The sequence below is a fragment of the Lathamus discolor genome, chromosome Z (genome assembly GCF_037157495.1).
Source record: "Lathamus discolor isolate bLatDis1 chromosome Z, bLatDis1.hap1, whole genome shotgun sequence".
Lineage (NCBI taxonomy): Eukaryota > Metazoa > Chordata > Aves > Psittaciformes > Psittacidae > Lathamus > Lathamus discolor.
Window position 1 is genome coordinate 67,286,237 of NC_088909.1, and position 6,000 is coordinate 67,292,236.

The following is a 6,000-nucleotide window of genomic DNA, read 5'->3' on the forward strand; positions in this document are numbered from 1 at the left end:
TTTCCAAAATTAATAAAATCTTCTACAGAGCAAGAAATGCTATGCCTTAAACTTATGATCACTGCAAGAACACTCTAATGGGCTCTTCCTGTGTTTCTTAATACGTTTAGATTTATTTTATGTGTGATCTTAATTATATAACTTGGCATTGTGATGCTCACACTTGGGTGAATTTAACACAGTTTGAGTTGATTTTATTTATTTGTAATTTACAGATACATATTCTCAATCTTATCTCCATCATAATACAAAATTTGTCTTTGATATTTTAATATGCATCATGTATCTGCATAATGCATCTTTCATTTACAGAGGCATATGAAATGATGCCTTTAAACCAGGCTTTACATGGTCTGCAAAAGCACTTTTGAACTGTATGTGTTATATATACATGTAAATGATTATCAGTTATGACTCAGATTCACCATCTTAAATTATAGACCATTTAAAGAAAAGCAAAGAAATGAAGGGAAAAAATGAACACTGTTTTAATGAGAGAATGATGGAAAACAAAATGATATTTTGTCTGCGATGTCACAAGGAAGGGACTAAATCTGAAGATAGACAAGGTTAAAGAAAGGTTAATACCAATAAAGGAAGAAGGATTGCTAAAACAACTGAAAGATTTATGAAAGAGTGCATTCCACAGATTTGCAACTATGAGTATTGCAGGCAAAGGAGTGTGGATGACAAACTGTTTAAAGAAGCAGTAAAGGCACTGGAGTATTGGAGTTATGTTTCCTTTGGGGGGTCAAAGAAGCACCATATTGTAGTGTCCAGTAAACTAAATGAAAGAATGAGAAATATGAGGGTTTAGGTTAACTTATAGAGAACGTGGTGGCAAAGTTGGGAACCTGCAAATTGCAGTTCTTGTTTTGTGCCACAGAGCTGTATTGTTTCAGCCTTGCTTTGGTGAACACTGGAATGACTCATTCTGCAGATTTGCTGTATACTATTTTGGTAGCTACTTTAATACTCAGTTAAGTGGAGATCTTTTCCATTTTGAAGGGAATCCCTACTTAGGGACTTTCTGGTGAGGAGAGGATCTCTAACACTAGAAAAATACAGAATTTCCAAAGGCATGAAGGCCAAAGTAGCAGATTTGCCTATCTTACTGTGAACAGAGGATCATACACAACATGCAGCAAACATTAGTATCTTCTCACTGTCTCCCTATCCAGACTTCTTTTTCTGTGTTCTATAGCCTTTAATATTAATTTTTTTTTCTAATATAAACCACGGAAGTCAGCATTAAGAACACTATGGTTAGCAGGTGGAAATTCATGATTTGACTAAATATCGATCTCCATTTCCTAGTTTTTCATCTGATACATAGTATTTATGTTCACATTTTGGTTTTGTTTGGCTTTGATGGAGACATATGCTTGGGTAATCTTACAGATGAAAAGGCAGTCTCATGTTTCAAACAAAACTATGTCAGTTTGGCAACTGTGCTTCCATTTTTAATAAAAGCATTTCATTCAGATGATAAAAGGCAGTTATTAAGACATGTCTTCTCCATGGACAGTGACCCAGTTTTACTGCATTTTTAGTACAGTGGGATGCCATAAGGCAACATTCTGGTTTTATGCCAGTTTATTACTTGTATCATCCTGTGGGAAGTTGAAGCATACCTTTTGTGTGTGTGAATTTTGTTTTTTGTTTTATTCCAAAATTTTTATGGAGTAAGAACTTATAAACTGTTTTACTTGCAACATTTTACAATGTTGTGGGCTTGTTTGAAATTTCAGTTTCAAGTAGTGATCAGCTTTCTCATACTTTTAAACTGTGAACAGAAAGGAATTTATTGAGATCTGATTTCTGAATTTGAAAATCTCATCTGTAATAATCAAGTTTGCAAAGGAAAATAAAGACTTTCAGTGTATGATGCCTTTGAGTTCACTGATGTACTTTACATTATGATGGTAACTTCATTTTCTGAGATTAAATGCTTCATAACTTCACACAAGTTTCAATAATGATGTAAGTCATGAAAGAATATAAAGTTTTGTAGCCACTTTCTGATTCTCAACAGGCAGTTTCCTACACATCCAAACCTCTGTAAATTGATTCAAGCATGATCTTTATTGCATTTTGTTGCTTTGTTATTTGGGCTCTTGCTTGCCGCCAGTAAAAATCAGCATTTCCCTTCTTGTTATCTTAAATTTTGCTAAAACTTCATGTTCTAGAATGCGTAAATACCTCTTCTAGTTAAGAACGAGTACTTTATATAAAGCAAGAAGGAATACAGTCACACTCATGAGACTGAAATTCTTACTCTAAAGTATTTGATATTGTTAACAGCTGTCAATAACAGAAAAGGTCAAGGCAAAGTCATTAGCTTTCTGTTCCATGGCAGGTATTTTATGCTCCTTCTGAAGATGCCATAGAAGCTTTTTGGAGTATCAACAGGGAATTCCACAGGAATGAGTAAGCTCTCTGTTCCCATCCACTGTGTTTAGCTTCTGCGGACCAAGCCTTGGAAATGCTCTCCAGTATTTATCAAATGTTCAATCACCACTCAACAGCAGCAGGACATCATCGAAGACTGTCATACCTTTGCTGTCTCAGTGTCTTGGGAATCATTGTCTTCATTCATGTTTTTTCTGTAAGACCTGCTGAGAGTGCAGGCAGACAGGTACAGGAGGAAGTTTATAAATTGCAGACAGAAACATAATCACCAAGCTAAATAATTCAGCTTCTCTAATAATGAGCATATTGGAAAGATATGCAGTAAGACAAATCATGAAAATCTTACATCTTCTGTCAAGATTAGCTAATTGGTTGATATATGGTATAATTTCCCAATTTTATCCTTGTGAAGATATGGTTTACACAAGACTGAGAAATACTAACGGCAAAGCTTTAATAGATACTAGAAGAACTCCTAAGGTCTAGTTTAAGGAACATTAAGTACCATTGGCCTATTCAGTGCAAATTATTCAGAACCCTGCAGAAGCTCCCCAGCTACAGACCTGATAGTATCTGCATTAAGAAGAAACCAGACATGCTCATCTGTCCTTTGGGACACAGAACATAGCAAATGTTCCTGCCCTTCTTAGGAGCAAGAACATCTCTCCAGGATTTCAATTCAAAAGGAACAACAAACGAATCAGCAACCAAAATGAGAGGAAAAATTATGCCAGTGTCAACATGAAGACTCTGTGACATACACTGTTTACAAAAAACACCAACCAGATCTGCAGAGCCTCATGCCTGCAAGAAGCACCTCCCTTTCTCCTTACTGAAGACAGTACATTGCTTCTTTCACAAAACACTACAGAAAACACACACAATGCTGGAACATGAAATTATGATGGAAAGTGAATGGAAGATATGGGAGAGAATGAACACCTGGAACTCCAGGATGTTAGTATGCCTAGATATTACACTGTCACCCAAAATACAGTAGTTAGTGGGGAATTTTGGAAGATATAATCAGCACCTTCAAGTGACACTTCTGCCTATTCAGAAATCCTCTAATGTGGCTAACGAACAGCAGTAAGCTGAAATGTATTGGTGACTTGTTACACACTGTAGTCTTCTCTGTAAGGACAGGAAACCTCTTGATTATTACTGCTGCTTTGCTTGCCACTCCAATACTTGGGCATTTCCAATTTCATCCATGAATGACAACAATATGTACACAATAGCTACATCACCGCTTTGCTGTGCTGTAGCAAACATTTCAAACTAGCCATTGACCCGTATGAAGGTGCATATCCTATTTACTTCAGCTTATGGGTCTGAGGGCATTTTGCTTTGTACTGTGCATTTGTTTGTTTAGAGGAGAATCTCAAAGCAGTGTTGCTTAAAGCAGCATGAGCTTTTTAGCTAATCACTAGAATGTGCATAAAATTTATTACATATGTGGTGGTCATGTGCACTGATAAATTACGTTTAGCATGCACCTTTGTGTGCCTCACCTGCAGTTTAGTCCATCAATCTATCTCCTCCAGTATTTATTCTAACATTCCAAACCTCTGAGCAGCTTCAAACAGCTGGGACTTTTTTTTTTTTTTTCCCTCCAAGACCTGTCAAAGATACATTTCCTTTTTCCCCCAACGAGGGATTTTTTCCTACCAAGTTAATACTGGCCAAAAGACAAAATGGTGATATTTTGACCTGACCCGAAGTGTAGTATCTGCTGTGTCTCATCAAAGTGCAAAGCTTAACAAAGGCTTTTGCAGCAAATATGGATTAGCTCTACATGTAATTGCACCTTCCATTAAAGATCAAGGCTACAAAAAATAGTCCCAGTAACATTTTTTTAACACTCAAATGTTTTGCGCTTATTAAATGTAGGAGAGTGACAAACTGCATATGTAATGTCTGAAGTAACATAAAATCTATGATTTGTATTGGCATTCACTTGATTTGTACTACCTAATTCATTATTCATATCATTGCCACTTCTTTTGTGAATATTTAATATGAGGGTCATTTGAAGGTAATTCTACCAAGTGTTCATTTCACCCACTGGAGCTTATTCATATTAATTATTTGCTTTCATCTTTGCATTATATTTATTTCTATTTTTAGACAAGTGTCTACTATACCCTTTCTCATGACTTTCTTAAATGCCTTTTTGTGTGTGTGTGTGTTGTTCTTGAATTTAATTCCTGGGTTTATTTTTCACAGCTTCTGATATATTATAATGATCTTTGGCCATATACCTGGGTGTGCATGAGAACTGGGAAATGGCTTCTTGCATAAGAAGAAGAAAACTGGTTCTGCTGATGGTACAACTATCAAGCTGATTAACAAATGTAGCTTTTAGCTACTGTGTGACTATGGGATAGAAATAGATATTGGACAGCAATGGAATATGTTCAGTCAGAAACATGATGTTATCAAACATCTCCCATTCAAGCTTCTTCCACTGTACCAGAACAGTTACACATTTCAGCAATGAAATAATAATGCTGACATCTAAGGGAAGTGTTAACACAATTGATGGTAGAAAACAAATATAAATCCTCCCATGTTTTCATTTGACAAGAAAGAGAAGGAGTAGAATGATTAAAGACTTGCATGAGTTATGAACTGGACTCACAGTGCGAATACGGACATCACACCCAAAGCTCTGAGCTGCGCTCTGCAGATGTTCTGGATGCGTGGGAAACATCCCTGCCAGTTCATCTTGATGAGTTGCTTAATGAGCAATTGCTGTTTCTCAAGCAAGTGCTTTGAAACTGCCACAGACAAGTCCTTAATTCACCAGGTGCTGATGATCTGATAGGATGAAATGAAAAAAAAAAAAGCAGCTGCGTCAAACCCCAAATGTTAAACATTCATGCATGGGGATTTCACTGTGTGGGTAGGTTGAATTTGCTTTTGTACCGATGGGGATTTTGTCTCATTTTAGAAAAAACTGAACGCAGTGGCTATCAAAAAAGGCGACACTTCACAAAACATGAACAGAAGAATATGAAAGCTCAATGAGAGTAAGAAGTTTGGACAGCAGCTAAACTGGGTAAATTGTAAAGAGAAAAACCAGCAACTCCAGCTTTAGCAATAATGGTAGTCGTATGTTCACGAAGAATACAAATCTTGAACACAAATGTAATACAAATTAGCCTGTAAATTCACTAATGATAGACTAATGATATCAGTGGGATTTGGTTTAAAATCCATCTGAAAAGATAAATTTTGACCTAAGTTTGAAATAGCATTTTCTTTCATCGGCTTTATTCTTTCAAATAATTTGCTTTGTTTCTCTTCAGGTAGAACGTCAATGAGTGCCTCACTATCCAGATTCTTCAAGGAGGAAATAAGGGCAGAGTGGTGTAAGCATACACATGTGGGAAGAAGAAGATGCCAGGAAAGAAAGTAATTTTAAGAGCTGGTGGCTTCTCAAAAAGACAGGTGGAAATATTGTAGCAGTTTATCACCAGCTCTTCATGGCAAGTAGTGAATGTGGAGGTAAAACCAGCCCAGGGTGGAAAACCCACTATGGTGAATAGCAGCTGAAGAAGATGAGAGGAAGAGGAAGCATGA